Source organism: Pseudorca crassidens, chromosome 9 (genome assembly GCF_039906515.1).
Source record: "Pseudorca crassidens isolate mPseCra1 chromosome 9, mPseCra1.hap1, whole genome shotgun sequence".
NCBI classification, from domain to species: Eukaryota; Metazoa; Chordata; class Mammalia; order Artiodactyla; family Delphinidae; genus Pseudorca; species Pseudorca crassidens.
The window spans coordinates 103921630-103942552 of NC_090304.1; the positions used below are offsets into that span (position 1 = coordinate 103921630).

Below are 20923 nucleotides of genomic sequence, written 5' to 3' on the forward strand. Positions count from 1 at the left end.
ATTTAAGAACTCTACATGTCTCAAAGTAAAATAATGACTAAAAATTAACAGTAGACATTTGAAGAAGAAATACAAAACTGAGGCATTGTCAGCTCTGCATCACGTGGCATTAACCTAGCTGTGGAGGTTAGGAGCATTCAACAGATTAAGAAATGTTATAGGAAAAATCCATCATCTAGAAGCAACAGTTGCCACACATCGGGGATCACCCCCTTGAGTCAGCCTGATGATTCATTATGGGGCCAGCTTGTTGCCAATATGACCATAAATAGATCATTCAACACTGCAACAGGAAGGTTATTTGATGTGCACTGAGCTAGGCGAGTGAAGGGGTCGGCTCCTGTTCTCTGATTGCGTTTTTTCTCTCTGTATTTCAGCAGCCTTCGTAAGCCTTCCTCACTCAGTAAAACCTCCGACAGCCCCTGGGGAGAGGTGAGCTCAGTTTTCTCCTCCCTCCCTCCTTCTATTCCTTGTTTCTTTTGACAAGCATGAGGCTTCTCACTCAGTTCTCCTCCCTCCTTTGGGTTATAGGAGAAAGGAGGTGGTTATTGAATGTTGCTCAGTGACACCTAAAATCTGGGTAACAATTTGGTAAAGAGCAAAGGATTTTTACCCCTTTCTTCCTTGGACCACCATGAAAAGCAGTGCCTACTAGTATCCTCAGGTGGTTTACACATTCTTAGAGATGATTGTTCCTCAGTTGCTTTAAGAAGGATGAAAAGAATCATCTAAGCACTAGGATATTCAGACCTCACATTAAAAGTTTATATTAATATTTATATTTAATATTTTTATAGTTATAACTATCCATAGATATATATGTGTGTATATTCAATACGTATATTACTGTGTGTGTGCTTGTATTCAACATATTCTTCTTTCAGGTGTATGTCTATGTGTATCTGTGTTTAACCCTTAGAATGCCAACCTATCATCCATTAACTCTTTGGCTATGAGGTCCATTGACTTGTACTTTCACATAAAACATCTCAATGCTCTCTGAATTAGTAACACAGTGTAACCCAGATACTCACACCTTTTATACAAGCTTAAAAGGAGGGAGATAATGTATCTGATTACCAAAGAAACTGAATTTAGGCTGGAATCTTGGCAGAGGGGTGGAAATTATTTCATGAGTCACTACTTTTTCATTAGAAGATATAGCACTAACCCACTAAATTCTACTTAAGGTTTTATGTTGAACTCAGGTGACATTTAAATTTTGGATGTTATGACAGATTCAATGCCCTATAGAGTGATCAACCTTATCATGAAATCCTCCGAAAATAATGTTTCATATTCAGAAATGCACTTTATTTCATGTACTAATTCAGTGAATTTATATTAGAAGCATAAAATGTTGGAAAATATTCCTTAAGAGTAAGCTCTCTAAACATCAAAATTAGAATAAATTTGTCATACCTAAACAAGTCTACTGTTTTAAACTGAGCTCTTATTGAAGGAAGACAAAGATGTTGGAAAAAAAAAACAACAACCAACTTATTCATCCGTTGCTCTTTGAATAGCCTGAGACAATGGACATTCCCAGTAACAAAAGCTTTATTTTGTTTAGAATACCAAGTACTTCTAAATAAAAGAATAGTCACTGTATCATTATTTTGCTTTTAATCTGCCTGATTCGTGGACACATGCTAGAGAAGAAGTTGACAAGCATCCACAAAATAAACAGGTTTCCCTGCATTAGAAAACGATTTAGGAGTCAGAATGCAATTAGAAACAAGTGACCTGAGAAAAGGTCACAGAATTCTGTGGTGGCATTATTCCTCTGCAATGTTTTCTATCACCTATGTGTGCACCGTGCAATGCTCTGTCCCAGAGTAGTAAAAAAATAGTTGGTAAGAAAAGTCTTTGTTCTTTCAATTATTGTTATTATACAAATAAAGCCATATTTTTTTTAGTGCTCACTAGCATGTCTTTAAGGAAACTGTTTTGAATTAAAGGTAGTCATATTTCCCATTCTCTTCTTTCTCTACTGGATCTCCTTCCAAAAACTTTAGCAATCAGATCTGATATCACTGCTTGAAATTTTATTAAAAAAAAACAAACAAACAGGTCACGAATATTAGGAAGCTCCCTTTACTGAAACCATCTAGGGGTAATTAACAAGAGGAAAGATACCGAACAAACTCAACATGCCTGTACACATCACTTTAAAAGAAATTTACATTTTATTATTATTATTTTTAACTTTTTATTTTATATTGGAGTAGAGACAATTAACAATGTTATGATAATTTCAGGTGCACAGCAAAGGGACTCAGCCATACGTATACGTGTCCATTCTCCCCCAAACTCCCCTCCCATCCAGGCTGCCACATAACATTGAGCAAAGTTTTAAAAGTATGCACGCCAACAATGAAACAGAGGGATGAAAAACCATGGACGGCAGCACGTCAGAGACCAGAGACTGATAACAATAGAATCAGGAAGGTTAAGGCCAAAGGAAACCAAAAGGGCCTTTCAAGCTATATTTGGAACAGGAAGATGAATGTAGAAGGTAACTAGTTGGGAGTAATGATATAATGTTATCAGATGGTGGAGAAAAGGCAAAACTACATAAATAACATTTTGCTTCCGGAAAAATGGTGCTTGAACCGAAAAAGATACTTTAAAAATCAGCAAAAGGGATAAGAAATTTAAATTAAAGAGAAAAGGATTGAGGAACCTGTAGCCATGTTTAGTATTCATGCCTAGAATAATTTCTTCCCAGAAAACAGGAAGCTTTTGGAGGTGTGATTGTCAAAATGCAATCTGTAATCTTGTAAAAGCTACAAAAAATTAGAAAGTTCATGAAAGGTTAGTGATACAGATTTACTCTATTTTCAAAAGAAAAAAAAATGGAATTCTGCAAAAATAGAGTTAACATCAATCTCACAACACAAAAGCTACACATGAGTTCCTGTTCCCTCATAAGGACTGTAAATATCTACGGTACTAAAAACACTTTAAAAGAGAAAAATACCACACGCTAATGAGCCTATTATCCTAACAAAATAAGTACCTTCACTTTTGTTCATTGCTTCCCAATTCTCACCTACACAAAGATATACTTTTTTTGCATTTGCAGATAGTAAGCCTACATTTTTAAGAGTATTTCTTTAATTTCCCATTATATCAATATTGTGTGTTTTTAAAATTTTTCTTAGGTTTCACAAGGATAAATTTAAATGAATATATAATATTCTATCATATACATGTGTACAATTTAGTCATTCATTTATTATTAAACACTTTTTGACTTTATAAATCATTCTGAAATGATGATTTAATATATATAGCTTTTCTCAATTTCTTAGAAGAGTTGATTTGAACCCCTTCCCCAAAATGGGTTCAAGAGATCAATACTTATAAACGCTGTATGAACATAGACATATGCTACAAAATTACACTGTAAAGTGATAATGACTTATTTTGAAATCAGCACTATTTTATCATCATCTTGACAGCACTGTGAATTATTATTCTGATTTAATTGCATGGAAATTTTAATAGATATACAATGGAACTCCAAGATAATATGTGTATTTATTTAGTTTCATGGAGGCAAAAATTGTCTATAAACTTATTTATTATTTCTCTTGTGTGTAATATTCCTTTATGAATTTTGTGCATTAATGAGAGTCAAAGTTTCCTTTCAAATTGTGTTTTATATTTTATATTATATTATGTTATACATGATTTTTCATATTTGGATTGATTCCTTGATCATTTGTCTCTTGTAATAGTCTTTATTTTAAAGTCTATTTTGCCTGATATAAGAATTGCTACTCCAGCTTTCTTTTGATTTCCATTTGCATGGAATATCTTTTTCCATCCCCTAACTTTCAGTCTGTATGTGTCCCTAGGTCTGAAGTGGGTCTCTTGTAGACAGCATATATACAGATCTCGTTTTTGTATCCATTCAGCCAGTCTATGTCTTTTGGTTGGAGCATTTAATCCATTTACATTTAAGGTAGTTATCGATATGTATGTTCCTGTTACCATTTTCTCAATTGTTTTGGGTTTGTTATTGTAGGTCTCTCCCTTCTCTTGTGTTTTCTGCCTGGAGAAGTTCCTTTAGCATTTGTTGTAAAGCTGGTTTGGTGGTGCAGAATTCTCTTAGCTTTTGCTTGTCTGTAAACGTTTTAATTTCTCTGTTGAATTTGAATGAGGTCCTTGCTGAGTAATCATGGTTTTAGGTTTTTCCCTTTCATCACTTTAAATATGTCCTGCCACTCCCTTCTAGCTTGCAGAGTTTCTGATGAAAGATCAGCTGTTAACATTATGGGGAGTCCCTTGTATGTTATTTGTTTTTCCCTTGCTGCTTTAAATATTTTTTCTTTGTATTTAATTTTTTGATAGCTTGATTAATATGTGTCTTGGTGTGTTTCTCCTTAGATTTATCCTGTATGGGACTCTGCACTTCCTGGACTTCATTGACTATTTCCTTTCCCATATTAGGGAAGTTTTCAACTATAGTCTCTTCAAATATTTTCTCAGTCCCTTTCTTTTTCTCTTCTTCTTCTGGGACCCCTATAATTCAAATGTTGGTGCATTTAATGTTGTCCCAGTGGTCTCTGAGACTGTTTTCAATTCTTTTCATTCTTTTTTCTTTATTCTGCTCTGTGGTAGTTATTTCCATTATTTTATCTTCCAGGTCACTTATCCATTCTTCTGCCTCAGTTATTCTGCTATTGTTTCCTTCTAGAGAATTTTTAATTTCATTTATTGTGTTGTTCATCATTGTTTGTTTGCTCTTTAGTTCTTCTAGGTCCTTGTTAAATGTTTCTTGTATTTTCTCCATTCTATTTCCAAGATTTTGGATCATCTTTACTATCATTACTCTGAATTCTTTTTCAGGTAGACTGCCTATTTCCTCTTCATCTGTTTGGTCTGATGGGTTTTTACCTTGCTCCTTCATCTGCCGTATGTTTCTCTGTCTTCTCATTTTGCTTAACTTACTGAGTTTGGGGTCTCCCTTATGCAGGCTGCAGGTTCGTAATTCCCATTGTTTTTGGTGTCTGCTCCCAGTGGCTAAGGTTGGTTCAGTGGGTTGTGTAGGCTTCCTGGTGGAGGGGACTGGTGCCTGTGTTCTGGTGGATGAGTCTGCATCTTGTCTTTCTGGTGTGCAGGACTGCATCCAGATGTGTGTTTTGGGGTGCCTGTGACCTTATTATGATCTTAGGCAGCCTCTCTGCTAATGGGTGGGGCTGTGTTCCTGTCTTGCTAGTTGTTTGGCATAGGGTGTACAGCACTGTAGCTTGCTGGTTGTTCAGTGGAGCTAAGTTTTTAGCTCCTTTGGGTAAGTACCAAGGAGCATGATTGCTGGATTCTGTAGTAAGAGTGTGTTTGGTTTTGTATGAAACTGACAAGCTGTTTCCCAAGTGGTTGTACCAGTCTATATGCCCACCAGCAATGAATGGGAGCTCCTGTTGCTCCACACCCTTGCCGGCAACTGATGTTGTCAGTGATCTGGATTTTGACCATTCTAATAGGTATGTAGTGGTAGGTACCTATTTAGGTAGGTTGTTTTAATTTGCATTTCCCTGATGTGCAGAATCTCTTCATATGCCATTTGTCATCTGTATATCTTCTTTGAGGTGTCTGTTAAGGTCTTTGGCTCACTTTTTAATAGTATTTTTTTGTTCTTATTATTGAGTTTTAAGAGATCTTTGTATATTTTGGGTAACAGTCCTTTATCCGATGTCTTTTGCAAATTTTTATATTCATTTTTGCTCCATTTGTGAGAGGAATGGATTTGGACAAATCAAAATCCTCACAGAGTATCAGTTTCCCCATGTGCCATGTGAAGCAATACAACTCATGGTGTGTGGTTGGCAGTCTGCAAGATGGTCTCCAATGGCCCCGACCTTTTAATATCGACATCCTTTCCTTCAGTGTTGGCTGCAGTTACTAACTTGCTTAAAAAATATATATATATTGGAGTATAGCTGATTAACAGTGATGTGTTAGTTACAGGTGTACAGCAAAATGATTCAGTTATACCCATACAAGTATCCATTCATTTTCAATTTATTTCCCATTTAGGTTATTAAAGAATATTGAATGCAGTTCCCTGTCCTATACAGTAGGTCCTTATTGGTTATCTGTTTTAAATATAGTAGTGTGCACATGTCAATATCAAACTTTGCTTTTAATGAACAGAAAACTGTGGCCATGTCAGGACTTCACTTCCAAGCTTGGGTTATAAGCAGGACTTGGCTTCCATCTCAGGTTCTCCCTCTCATCTCTCCAGAATCATTTCACTCTGAGAGAAACCAGCTACTGTGGAAAGGCAGTCCTGTGGACAGGCACACATGGCAAGGAACTAGGGGCTACCAACAGCCATGCATGAAATCCTGGAATTGGGTCCTCTTGGAGTTGAACCCTGAGATGCCTGCAGGCCCTGCCAACATCTTGACTGCAGCCTTCTAACAGACCCTGTAGCTAAGACACTTCCAGATTCCTGACCCACAGAAACCCACAGAAAATAAATGTTTGTTGTTTGCAGCAGCTAGGTTTGGGAGTGCTTTGTTATGCAGCGATCAATAACCAATGCACTTCACCAGTGGTGCTATCATTTAAAACCTATATGCTGAGCTTTTGAGAGAGATTGACAAAAAAACAAAACAGGAAGGAGCAGGCCTTGGGAAACTTATGAAATTAGGAAAGGATACATACACCGACTTATGACAATTTTGAGGCATACTTATTATAATGTGCTTGTAGTTCGCTAGTCCACCCAGCGTGTGGAGGTTTAAAGAAGAAATAGCAGGTGTTTCTGTTAAGATTTCCAGGAGAAGCTGAGTTACGAAGAGTGCTTAGTCACATAGGCCTCACTGAAAGGACTGATTACCTCTAAGGGTTACCCAGTAGGTCATCTGAGGTCCCTGTTGAATCTCTCTTAATTTTATTTCCACTTTTAAACTTGTATGAATAGTTCTGATGATAATTACCAAATGTTGATATGTATGGAAAATCAGCATTCCACAAATATCCAACTTGGGCAGCTTTCATACACGTGTGGCTGCTTGAAATTCAGCAAATTTCATTAGAATCACATGTTTGCTTAGAGAAATAGTCAAAAACCGTGCTGAGAACACACACACACAAACACAAACACACACACACAGATGCACACACACACACACAAGTAGATGCAGAAAAGAAGAAATCTTAGGTCGAACTTGTAAGAAATGCTCAAAGTTGGATTGGATCTTCTGAGATCCCTCACTGCTATTATTATTGCTAATATAATCTGGATATGTCTCTTAATACTCTGTCTCAAGAGATCGCTATGCTTATTGAGACAATAATACTGTTATATATTGCAGGGTTGCTCACTTCCTACATTTTTATTATTCTTTAATGCAGTCTATGCTAAAGAGCATCTTTGCTCAATTGCTAAAATATTATTGTAATCATTATCAAGAATATACATAGTCTCCATCAATTACCATTTTCAACTGCTTTTCAGATATATTTCCCCATCATCTCCACCATCCACTAGTCTTTAGGACTCCGTCAAGAAAACTTGCCCACAGATATAGAGAACAAACGTATGGACGCCAAGGGGGGAAAGTGGCAGGGAGGGGGAGTGGTGTGAAGAATTGGGAGATTGGGATTGACATATATACACTAATATGTATAAAATGGATAACTAATAAGAACCTGCTGTTTTAAAAATAAATAAATAAATAAAAAGAAAATGTGCTCATATTCCTTATCATTTCAGTTCCTTCTTCAAGTTTTTCTTCCTCAACCAAAATCCTGCCCTCCTCTGAAATAACCTCAAGGATCCTGAACACGGAGGATATTTATGACCCACATTACAACCTGAGGAGCTTCATTCTGAGTACTCTTTGATCTTCACAACCTCTTTGGCCTTCCCTGATGCTCTCTTCATGCTTAGAACTTCTCCACTTTCACGGCCACCCCTGGACATCTTAAACTCCAGGTGGCAAAAGAGAATTCTTGATTTTCTGCCAGTCCTCACCCCCTTCAACACCTGCTCCTCTATAGTTTTCCCCACCTCAGTAAAAAGGACCACCTGTTGCTTGAACAAACATCTAGGAGTCACCCTTGATGCCTCTCTTCCTTTGATTCCCCACAACCATGGGACCACTTGTCCCACGTCCACCTCTACCTAGTCATTCAGATCTTGGCTTAAATGTTCTTTAATCAGAGACCTTCCTTCCCCACTCAATGTGTGGTGATGACTTGCCGTCATGTCTTTCTATGTCAATCATCATCACCACCTGATACGTTCTCCTTTTTTTTTGTTTATTGTCTGTTTCTCCCTGCCTTCTGCTCCCATTATTAGAATATAATTCCATGAGGGCAGGGACCTTGCCAGTCTTATTAACCGTCATGGTCAGGCACATGGTTAATGAGCAAAACACGTCTGTGAAATTCATCTTAACCCCACGCCTCTCCCTCCTGACTACAGTGAAGCTACAGCAAGGCTCCACACTGAAACCCCTCTCACTGTGACCTGTGGTCCCTCAACACACCCCGAATTCCCAGTCGTCCTGTCTGCTTCTGATGCTGATATGGACCTGCTAGTACTTCTCCTCCTGGAACTCTAGACCCCTCCTATCCTTATCTTCCCTCTTACTTCTAGTGCTAATTTCTGACTCTGCTCTCTCTTTTTCTACTCTCCAGCAGCCAAGAGTAGCTCAAAAAGTTCATAACATGGAGCTGGTTTGACCCATAATAAACACACGCTAACTCAAGCCAGCAGCCTCCTCACTCCTTAGTTCTGCTTTTTTAGCTGTTATCTTGTTAGCTCCTTACCAGACTTCTACAGGGGCTATAACAAATTCTAGTCCTTCCTCACCTCTCACAGCTTATGACTGGAGTCATCTATGAGGGCTTCTTCGGCACCTTTTCTCTTTATTTGTGACTGTACCCTTCTAGTTGTTTGATATCTCAGCGCCTTCACCCATGAAATCCTCCCTCCTTTCCTAAGGAATAGGATGATTTCTTTTATCTTCAAACTTTATCCCTCCACATCCCCACCAAGGTTCCCTTGGCATTTTATTGCATCAATTACTTTTTCCTCATGGATCATACATTTCTCCCCCTCTATAAATATGTCCAGGTCTCCATCATTCCAAAAACTATCTTCCCTGTATCTTACTAACACATGAACTATCTGCAGTCCTTCCTTTTACACGCAGGAAGATGAAGTCCATTGTTGTGGCCCCAGTTTCCTTACAACCAGTTCACTCTTTGACGCCTGCTGTTCTGCTTTGTTAATCCTCTTGACTATTTTGGGTTCCTCTATCCTTTGAGTTCTGGCTAATTTCTGCCTGTTAAATTTCTCCAGAGTGCTGCGTTTATCCACTGCCCTTCCTCCTTTCTCCCTTGGAGACTGTGCCTAATGGCTTCAATTATTTTCATGTTAACAATCCCAAAATCTGTATTTGTGGTCCTAACTCTTAACCTTAACCTCAATACCGTGCCTACGACAATTCACCAAATATCTTACCAGGGATGTGCCTCCAACATCTCAAATTGATCAGATTGCAATCCAGACACTGCCTTTGATTCAAACCTACCTCCTCTCTTCTATTTTTTGCTATGGATTCCCTCAAATACTGTTTACCCAACTACAAAAATTTGCAGTGATCTTTTACATTATTTTTTTCTTCCAGCCTCATAGCTCATCACATTTTCAGCTAAGCCCAGAATGAACACGTTATGGATGGGTTCTTAGAACAAGCATATAGTGGTTTCTGGTCTGTGATGCAATGAGAAAAATACAGCCGTCCACAAAATTAAAAGATTATACACAAAATTAAAAATCATCAACCCAGAGGACTGCCCCTTTGTTCTGAGATTATGCTCTTCATGTGTTAAAAGAGTCCTGTTTTCATAAAGTAAAATTGATAGTAGTGTTTAATTTGTTTTAACATCCTCGTGTGGCAAAGTCATGCAAGGCTTTATTTTTTAATCATCTATTAAATCTAAAAATCGAGAAGGTTCTGCTATAAATTCCTCATTTTCCATCCCTCCTTTCCATTCCCAATTTCACCACCTAGCTCAGGGTTTTATTATCTTTTTTCTTGATAATTGCAGCAACCTCCTAATCAATTTATTGGTTTCTATGGCTTTGCTCTTTTCCAAATAGCCTACATACAGACCACAGTCAGAGGAAACTTCTAAAACCTTGGCCTTGGTCGCGTCTCTTTCCTTCTCAACACCCCTGAACGGCCAGCATCATGATGATCTCTGTCATCTACTGAGATTCAAGATCCAGCCAAATGCCAGGTCCAGCCCTTAGACTCTGTGGTCCCACACTTGACACTTCCTTGTCCAGCCAACCTAGGCACTCTCTAGCTCACTACCTTGTTTTGTTTTCTTCTTAGTTTGTCCCCATCGTGGATCCTCTGACGTATTCGTTTATGTGTCTATCTGTCTCCTTCCCACACTTATGCTAGATTATAAGTCACTTGTGGCCAGAAATTTTATTTTTGTTCACTACTGATCTCTAAGGCCTACTCCAGGTTATATGTCTTCTATCATTGTTGAAAAATGTAAATGGGAAAAAGAGAATGAATGACCAAAAAAGAAGAAATGAAATCTCTCCTAACAACTCTCCTTAGGTCAATGGTTCTCAGCTAGGGATGACTTTGCTCACAGGGTCAGATGGTGTGCGTGTCTCTTCCTTCTTGGCAACAAAGGGAAATTCAGTCATGTACGTAGGAAAACCAGCAGTGCACACTCCTTTGTGACTGCCCACTTTAGGGGACAAACAGTGTCATCTGATGCTCCTGGCCATGGGAGAATGGACGGTGCTGGTCTCCCCACCAGGAGTTGCTAGAAGTTAGGTAACTTATGAATAAAACTGGTGAAGGTGAATAGAGAGAAAAGGGCAGTCAAAGATGAGGCTGTTACTCTGGACACCCAACAGCCCTTCAGCAAAAGAACTCAATGCATCAATTGTCAGTTCGGCTGGACTATTTGTGAATGGAATGCTTTCTGTTGAATGAATGAATGCAGTTCCATAATTCACAAAGTCTGACTCAAAATGGGCTGAGAGATGGAGCACGATCTGACTGATCGATTACTGCACATTTTCCCTCCTGCAAACCACAGCCATTTGGATTTACTCCATCACCCAGACATTAGTAAGCCACAGCCAGCTGTAAGAGAAGCCCTGTCATTTACAATGTGATTAGATAATTGTTCATCGGCTATTTTCCACACTGAGAAGCATTTTTGATCTGAGGACTAAAGTCTTTAGGCCAATGATGACCTTTCACTTACACCTTTCTTCCAGTTAGAAGAATCTTATGGCCGTGAATTGTAGAGTTCTAGAATTCAGAAGGTCTACAAAAGTCTTTCAATTTCCTTCTGATGTCTTTTTGCAAACTGTGCCAAATTCACTAAGAAATATGCTTAATAGAAATGTGGTTAAAACTTTCTGAAAGGGATACCCTTGGTTCTGGTCTCCCTGGTCTTACAATCAGAAAGCTTTGTTGTTGTTGTTTTGTTGTGTTTTCTCTCCAACGCTAGACTGGCAAATCCCCCTTCTAACTTGTCCCTTTTTATCCCATTTTCTAAGGAGCTGTCAGAACTACTGACCCTTACTTAGGAAAGAGGCATATAGTACAGAATATGCCCTAATATTTTCCCATTACATGCAGATTCTGCTTAGGGAAACATTTTATTTAACCCAAGGTCTCCAGCAGTTTTACCGTAGCCTCATTTTCAAAATATAGTTCTATATGTTGATCAGTCCTTCCAGAAATAAGGAAAAGATGCAGAGAAATTGCCCTAATATCCTTAATACATTTTGTACCCTTAAAATTAGGATGCAATCTATCCTTACTTTTCATCAAACTAGAAGGCTAAATGTCAAGTAAAAATTCTGTCCATAAAAGAGTCTTACTAGTCGGGGTCAAGGTGGCATCATGTCATCTAAACTCCTGCCACAAGAGGGAGTAAAACCCAGCGATCTGCAGCCCATTGCCCTGCCCGAACAGCAAGGTTGGCTGTTTTACCTTTTTCTCTTTAAACAAATGATTCTCAGCTCAGTTGCCCCAGAAAAACACCAGCATCTGGTGTGCTGTGTTTATTCTGAGGTTACTATTTCTAAAAATAGTTTTCTGAAAAATTGCCCTCGCAGGCTGGGAAGCACCCAGGCAGAGTGGTGAGCGAGTGGGAGGTACTGCTGCCCGGAGGGAGGCTGGAGGCTGGGAGTGCAGGACAAGAAAGCACTAAAAAAGCACAAAACTAGTTGACATGCGAGGGCTGCAGGTGCCCATGAGGAGGGTGGCAGGCTAGAGCCAACAAGCCTGACAGAAGCAGAAGGTCGGCTGGGAGTTGTGAACATCCGTGCTGAGCCCCCCAGAAATGAGGAAGCAATTTGAGGCTGGGTTGCCCCTCACGGGCGGCAAAAGGGGGTGGCTCTGCGCAAGAGGTTTGCTTTAGCCAGATGGCAGCAGCAGCAGGAGGACTTGCCAACCTCTGCTGGTCTTCCAGACAGCACAGGGGAAAGTGTGTGTGTGTGTGTGTGTGTGTGTGTGTGTGTGTGTGTGTGTCCGTGTCCACATGCACATGCTAGAAGGTGGCGAGAGGAGAAAGTCAAGATTTTAAGGGTTCTTTCCATTTTCCTTGCCCAAGTTATCCAATCTTCCAATTCCTAGGAAAGTCTTACCATTTTTAGAGAGGCATTTGTGTTTTTCTATGGGTTCCATTCTAAGATGCCCTGAAGAACTAAAGTAAAGAACTTCAATAGTGGACTTTCTGTCCCTCTGAAGGGTATTGGGGGCAACAGTCCAGGTATCCCAGTGGGGAGCTGTGTGCTTCTCCTCTTCAGGCACCCAGCCCTCTATGCAGCGGCTCCAGCTTCCCTTTCGCGTCTCTTGTCGCCATGTTGCCTTTGGAGAGTCAACTCCAACTGCCCTTCTGTGGGGTGGGGACAGGTGGCAGCAGTCAGGTCCTGGATGGCATCACAGAGCACGTGAGAGAATCCAGCGCACAGGCCACGCTGTACCAGCTGCTTCCCTCTTCCGCGGACCCCAAGGCATGTAGGAAGTAGGTTCTCCAGGTCTCCTCCAAGGCAGGCTGCCGAGGGCAGGGCTTCTCTGTGTCATCCTGATGAAATCTCAGGAGGATTTAGTCCACTGGGACACTGGGGGAGTCCACTCTCTGAGCTTTCAGGGTCACTGCTGAAATGTACAGGCTCTGAGTCTCTGGGTTCAAGCAGAAAGAAGACCAGCCTGGGTAATAAGAGCATTCTGGTTTCCAGCGCCTGCTCTGTTCAGATCTAACTCTGATTTCAGACAATTCATCCAACTCCTCTCAGCCTCCATTTTGCTATCTCTAAAATGAGAATGTCCCATGAGACTTTCTGTGGGATCTTTTTCTGGTTCAAAAGGTCCACAACTTCTGTCTGGTGAACGGAGATCTCCAACCACATCTAGCCCAGCGCCTCCACCCAAGAGTCGGTAGGGAGAGGCCTGGGGTAGAGTGCCCGCCTGCCCCAGGGTGCAGAGCCATACCGTGTGTAGGAGGAAGCAAATTTAGAAGGAAACAAGCTTCATTTATTCTGCCTGATATGGTTATCTCTGCGAGGCTTGTGCCCATGCAAGCGAGATGAGGCCGAGGTCGCAGGGGAGGGGGACAAGCCTTCAGATGTCAAGTGTTTAGCAAAGACTCTGAAGTCTGACAACTGAGACTTCCGCTCACTTTTGTCTCTACTTTTACAGAAAGGGAAAGAGGGAGAGGTGCGAAAGGGGTGGGAGACAGAGAGGAAAAGAGAATGAGAGAGAGAGTGACAAAAAGAAGATAAAAATTGATCCACACATGAGACTATCATCATGTAGGTTTCATGCAAAGATTAGGCAAATATTATCTAAATGACGTGTCATCTGGGACTTTTTTCTCTGACTGTCTTTCAGACAATCCCTGGCTATCATTCTGAACTAACGCTGAACTTCAAGCCACCGTGACACCTCCACGTGACCATGGAAATTGTCTGAGTGCTGAGAAGCATGAATGGGCCAACCACCTGAGAATCACACCAGGGTAGGATGAGCACGTTCCTAAAGCCTCTGCCTGCAGGGAGGGAGATAGGAAATGCACATGAACCGGTGGACAATTATCAATGCAACAGTGCAAAGGATGACGCAGGGCTACATTTTATACAGGTCAGGTACACAGAGGTGGAAAACACATCTGTGAGCCATGGCAGTCTAGGAAGTGTTCACCAGCGAGATGGGAATTGAGTGCTGAAGTAGGTGTGAGTTTATGTATACAGACGGGTGTGTTTTGAAAAAGGAATCATGAAAAAACCATTTAGTTGTCCGCCTCCCTCATCTCACCGTTAGCCAACCAAAGACGTAAAATGTATCTCTCTGTGGTCCAAATCTCTACATAGTAACCAGGAAAAGGCCCAGAGAAAGCTTTTCCAGTTTAAGTTATAATCATTGAGGGTGGAAAATTGGTGAGATGGCAAAATGATTGTGCATGAAGGTCCCTGATCTTGTCTGTGAAGCTTGGCTATGCCCAGCTCCATTGACTAAGGGTCAGGTCACTATTACAGCCTCTCCACGTGAAGGGGATGCTACGTGTATAGGCAATTCCAGGGACACCCTCTCTGGTTTTTTTAAAAATACTTCAAATATAGCATTGAGTTAGTTGGGCTCTCCATCAGAAGGACAACAGCACGTGATAAAAGGAGGGCTGCCGTGGGAGGACTCCTGGGACACCAGGCTTGGTTAAACATTAGCATCTGAAAAGAAAACTAGTCGGAAACTTGAGCTACTGGAGGATTTCAGGAAGGGAAGGCCTCGTCTGAGACCACAGAGGGGCTGCCAACAATGACCATGATGCCTCAGTTCAAGGAAATGGGCAATCCCAGAGCGCACGATGGAGAAAAATGTTGTTCTTAACTGTTTCCTCTGGAAATCACCCCTGAAGGGATGCCAGGCTCTTCTAGCATCTCTACTCACTGGTGCGTCTAGCCTGCTGGATGGGTGAGAGGTAAAGTACAGACCTGATGGGAAAAGTAGCAGAGTCCATGGCTCTTCCTCTAACCCCTCCACTCATCGGCTAACTGGAAAATTCTCCTGGGTCGGGTCCCACGAGGTCACACGGATTTCTCCTTTCACATGGACCGGAAGAGAAGCCACTGACGAAACACCAGAGGAGAGATTTTCCAATATGGTGTGATTTCGGAGACCCCTTATGTCCCATCACGAATATGTCACAGTCCCCCAAATCCTCCCCGCAAGAGGTAAGTGCAGAAACTGCAGAAAATGTCTATTCCAGTTTTGTCCAGGCTGCCCGTGGACTAAAAACATCCATGAGAGAGTCCTAGGGCTTCAGTTATGCACTCTTCCTCTTCGTGCCCCATCCCGTTACCTCCCCAACCCCCAAAAGACAAAATACATCCAGAAACAAAGGATGGCGAGTGGGGCTGCGGCGACCTCAGAGCAGGTCTGTCTGGTGAGAGGGGAGTTGGGAGCTGGGTGAGAGGATGCAGGGCCAGCACTGCTATCCCCGGAGGCTGGGCGGAACGGGGCACACGAAGGCTCACGAGTGGGGCAAGCTCTCCGACTGCAGGGCTCACAGAAGCCCCGCTGGACTCCTGGCCCCGGCACCTCCAGCCACATCGACTGCGTCCCTGCTCCTTTGTCTGCTGCCCCTGTGCCTGCCCGTCGGCTCCCCTCTCTGTCCTCATCCTGGGGAGCCAGCTGCAGCGTGTAGGAGAGACGGGCCCTGTCACGGCTGTCTCAAGTGTGTTATTGTTAGTGTTACGTTACAAATCCCGTTTCCATGCCGGGGTCCCTCGGGGGTCATAACTAGGAGAGGCCATGACCTTGTCAATAAACAGAACCCCAATCCTTAATGTAACCGCTTTGCATCCCCTAGGCCTGCTCCAAGCGTTTATATATCAGATTCCTCTCCCGGGCAGGAGCATCTCAGGGGGGCTCCCCTGGAAACGCCAGATACAGGGCACGTGAAGTGGATCCGATGCTGTTCCTGGTGGCAGGTGGAAGTCAGCGTGGGCTTGGCCTGTGCCCGCCCAGAGCCCCCCACTTGTCACACAAGGGTGTATTGGGTGAATTACCACCAGTCTGAAGTTCCTCTTGCAGCTGAGTTCCCATAAGGACGAGGCCAGGCCATCAGCCCTCAATAAAGTTCTAGTTCCCTTAGAGGACCCTTAGCTGACTTTGATACTGAGCTTCACGTGTAAGAGCACGGAGCAAACTGTAAGCAGAGTGTGGAGTAACCAGCAGAGAGACAAGGCTGGCTTCGACCACCTTCCATATTTTGTGCAGATGAATCTACCCAACGTCGTGTGTTTTCTTTCCCAAAGCAGAGCCAGCTGATGAAGGGTGGGTAGAGCCAAGTGGAAAAAACGATCCAGACTAGGGTCTGCTCACTCATTCAACAAATATTTCAAACTGGGCGCCTACCGTGTGCCAGGGATACAGTCCCCACCTGCACATGGATGCCACACGAGTGAGAGAAATAAAAGACAGTGTGACGGGGGCCGGGGGCTGGGGAGCAATTGTTTGTTTCCTCTTTTGCATCTAATACTCAACTGTCTCAGCAACTCTTGATGCCATGACCTTGGCCTCCAGAGCTGTCACTCTCCATCAGTCCCCTGGCTGAGCCCAAGGAGAAAGATATTCATGAGTGTCTATTGTTGGGACTGAGAGATTGACATTTAGAGAGAGAAGTAGTCCTCAGCTCTGCAGACAAACGTAGCTTCAAAATTATACCAGCACTGGGAATTCCCTGGCTGTCTGGTGATTGACTCGGAGCTCTCACTGCTGGGGCCCAGGTTTGATCCCTGGTCAGGGAACTAAGATTCCACAAGCTGCAAGGCACAGCCACACAAAAAAAGCTATACCAACAGTGTTGGCTTGTTTGTAAGGCACTGCAAAGTGTTTATTGGGGCAAATGGGGGGAGAATGACAAGACGGTTGAGCTAAATGGGCTGTTACTATTTCTGCTGAGTGAATCATACTCAGTACAGAGCCAGAGGGGAGGTTCGTGCCCTAGAAGCCAACCCTCTTCTTATAAATGGGGAAACTAAAGTCTGGAAAGAGAAAGATCTTTGTCTAGTCACAATATCAGCTCCTGATTTTGTAAACAAAAGAGTATGGTAGAGAAAGAAATAACTGAAAAAGGAGTGAAAGGGGGCAAATGAGGGAAGTGAGTGACCTAAGCAAGCCTCCCTTTTTTCTCCTAGGTCCCCGCAGGTGTCCCAGCCTCAGAGACTTCGGACCCCTTTGGAGAGACCAGGGAGGCGTGCGTTTACTAGGAGGGATGGAGTTTGCTTCCCTGACATACCCTAAGCCTCTAGAACAGCACCTGCCTGCCCTTGGTGCTCAGAAACGATTTATTGAGTAAACAGAGCTGCTTGCGGGTCTTTCCTGGCCAAAGATCAGAAGTGAGGGGAGAGAAAGGAAAGCAGCTCTGAGGGCATGTGTTTCACAATTTGGGCTTCCAGATCCACCTTCATTATCAAGAGGGACCTATTACAGAACACCCATCAGACCAGTGGCTCCCACTTGGAGAGACTGTATGAATTGGGCTGTCGTTATCGTTAAGACCGCCCAAACATTGTCTGTTGTCTGATCAGTGATATCTGTCCATGCAAACAAGCCCGATTATTTCCCAAATCAATGTAAATAGGGCGGGGATTAATAAATATAAATCAGTTTTTAAAATGACAGAATGTCTAGAAACCTCTTGTCACTGTGTGTCAATGAACCCTGCGAGGATAAACACAAGCAGATATTTTGTTATTTTCTTGACATCCAAAAGGCATCAGAATGTTTGGGAATGACTGCTCTAGACCTACCCACTCATTTCACAGACAACGTTTTATGGATACTCGTGGAGAAGGACCCGGACCTGCCCACAGTCATTCAGCCCTTTGGTGGCAGGGCCAGGCAACAACAGAGGACATCTCTGCCCTTTTCTTTCCACCACATTCCCTTAGGTGGCATCTTCCTAAACACCCTGAGCTGAAAGGCCTGCCCAAGTCAACCTAATTTATTTCTGGAACAGAAGTACTCGTGGCAGGGACTGTGTGCTGGGCATTCATGATGACCACTGCCCTCCCATCAACTCAATGGGGCAGGTGGTATCATTATCCTCGTTTTATAAGGTTTAAAAAAAATGGTGGCTGGAGGGGCTCCATCATTGCCACATGGTTAGCAAGTTGCAGAGACAGATGCAAACTGACTCCAAAGCCCAGATTCTCACCCATTTGGCTGTACACAACTTAAAGGGTTCATTTTAATGGAAATCACTGGCATCTCTTGAAACAAAATTTAAGGGCATCAAAAAGCAGCCTTCAGTAGTGTTGGCTCTAGCCCCCTAGCATTTGCTGTGGGCAAGGAAGGGCAGCAGACCAGACAGGGCGTCCTCGGACAGCCCGGGGGAGAGGACCATTTCTCAAGTGAAAAAAACAGACTCTCAACACCAGAACCACCAGAGTGTTTCCTACAAATCCGTTTCCCAGACGCCACTCGCCAGCAACTCCAAAAGGCTCTCTGGTGTGGAGCTGGAAACTCTGCAGTTGTGACAGACACCCCAGCGGCTTTGAGCACACCCAGGTTTGAGAACCCGAACCCCAGGCAGGGTGTGTCAGCACGGGAGGAAAAGAAAGGAACCCAGAAGTCAAGGGCCAGCTCCAGCCTCCAAGGAGCCCAGCTGAGCCCCAGAAACATGCCTGCTCTTTCACACGAGGCCACACCCCAGGGCCTGGCTGGTTGGAGGGAGTGGGGAGGGACGTCTTTCATGTCCCTGGGTGTGCAGAAGGTTTGCATGTGTTTGTTTAGAACAAAGCCTGTACTTAACTGACACAAGAGAAACAGATTTTATAAATAGATGTGAGCATGAATGGTTTTTATGATTAGCTTGTTTTCAATCACCATGCCTAACCAGTGTCTGTGTTCAACTAAGTAAATATTTCTATGGTGATAGTATACACAACACAATGGTCATTATTTCATGTTAATACAAGTACCATATGGGAGGTCTTATCATGCTAGAGCCCCAAAGCATAATAAAAGCAGATAGGAATAGATAGGCAAGGGTGGGTTTTGCTGTACAGTAGGTTGGATAAAACATCTGCTCATGCAAATGTTGGCCATGCAAGTATTTCTGCAGAGATGGTTCTCCCCAGGGCATCTTTAGGACCAGATCAGCTCACCAGGAGCTCAGTTTTTTCCTCTTACTCACTCTCTGACCTTGGATAAGTCTCTGTGCTAATTGTTTAAACATTCATGTCTCCATTTCCCTATTCTTAGGAGTTTGCTTGCCTCTCCAGAGAGTATTGAAGATTAACTCCTGGTGGAATCTTGAGTTCAGAAGGGTGGTACTGAAATAATGCCTCATTATTTTAAGCAGTCCAAAATATCAAAGGGAGACAATCCAGCACGTTTTCCATCGGCAACTGGAAATTTGGGGACACGGGAAGTTTTCTGAGATTGGTAAAATGGCCTTGGACAGAACAAAGCTTCCTAGAGCTTGTACTAGGATAAAGACACTTGCCAGATTCTTTGCACTCCTGGGCACAACTGTGATGATAAAGGGCATGAAACTGGAATTATTCTCCACTGACACATAAGGAGAATGAGAATATTAAAGCTTTTAGTGCTGTGGAAGAGGGTATTTTAGCTTTTCACAAAAGCATGAATTCTTTAATGTGCCCTTTGTGTCTTCATCGAATAATACTACTGTGTTTAGTGCAATAGAATGTCCATAGTCTGTTTTATATATAATCTGGTTTCACCTTCAGAACTTGCCCTGAAGAGATAACAGTGTTCAATTCTAGGATTCAGTGTTTCGCATCCATGTGTCTTAATGAAAACTATCAGCATTAAGAACTCTTAACCCCAGTGTTCACTGCAGCACTATTTACAATAGCCAAGACATGGAAGCAACCTAAATGTCATCAACAGAGGAATGGATAAAGAAGATGTAGTACGTATATAGAATGGAATATTACTCAGCCCTTAAAAAGAGTGAAATAATGCCATCTGCAGCAACATGGATGGACCTGGAGATTATCATACTAAGTGAAGTAAGCTAGACAGAGAAAGACAAATATCATATGATATCACTTATATGTGGAATCTAAAGGAAAAAAGGGTACAAATGAACTTAATTACAAAATGGAAACAGACTCACAGACTTCAAAAGCAAACATGGTTAACAAAGCAGAAACGTGGTGGGGAGGGATAAATTAGGAGTTTGGGATTAACATATACACACGATTAAGTATAAAATAGATAACCAACAAGGACCTACTGTATAGCACAGGGAACTCTACTCAATACTCTTATAGTAACCTAAATGGGAAAAGAATCTGAAAAAGAATGTATATATGTATATGTATAACTGAACAACTTTGCTGTACACCTGAAACTAACACAGCATTGTAAATCAACTATACTCCAATATAAAATAAAAATTAAATTAAAAAAAAGAACTCTTAATATTTGTGTCACACTTTACCTCTACACAAGGCTTTCACATTCATTATGTTATCTAATCCTCACAAGCCCAGGGGATAGGCACTCCCAGCATCCCAACTTAAAGATAAGCAGACAATCTCAAAGGCTTGTGATTTGTCCAAGTAGAGTTACACAGGCGTAGACCTAAAACTCAAACCCAGGACTTCTGCTCTGTAAGCCTGATGCTTCTGAAGACTCTTCTCCTTTGTCATTTGGAGTTCGGAATTGGGCCCAGGGAGGAGGAGTTATCCAGAGTGGTCACGCTCTGATGAACTCTAAGATTAGGCTTGAGGTTCTGTTGTTTCTAACCCTTCTGGAGAAGCCAGTTCCAGGTCAGGCCTGATCTTTCACAAGCACTCTGCCATGGCTCTGGCCACTCCGGCCATCAGTCTGGCTGAAAATCCGGCATTATTCTGGCTTATTTA

General features: G+C 42.3%; 1 long non-coding RNA gene across 3 annotated transcripts; it reads left to right on the plus strand.

Moving 5' to 3' along the window:
- The first annotated feature begins 282 nt into the window (after positions 1 to 282).
- Positions 283 to 20392, plus strand: LOC137229765 (uncharacterized). 3 transcript variants are annotated; one of them, XR_010945834.1, is made up of 4 exons: positions 283 to 432; positions 13914 to 15250; positions 17849 to 18593; positions 19290 to 20392. It is a non-coding gene; the product is annotated as an uncharacterized lncRNA (long non-coding RNA). The 3 variants fall into 3 exon arrangements; XR_010945833.1 differs by lacking the exons at positions 17849 to 18593; positions 19290 to 20392 and adding an exon at positions 17219 to 17841; XR_010945832.1 differs by lacking the exons at positions 17849 to 18593; positions 19290 to 20392 and adding an exon at positions 17219 to 17841 and having other exon boundaries at positions 13914 to 14040.
- The last annotated feature ends 531 nt before the right edge of the window (positions 20393 to 20923 follow it).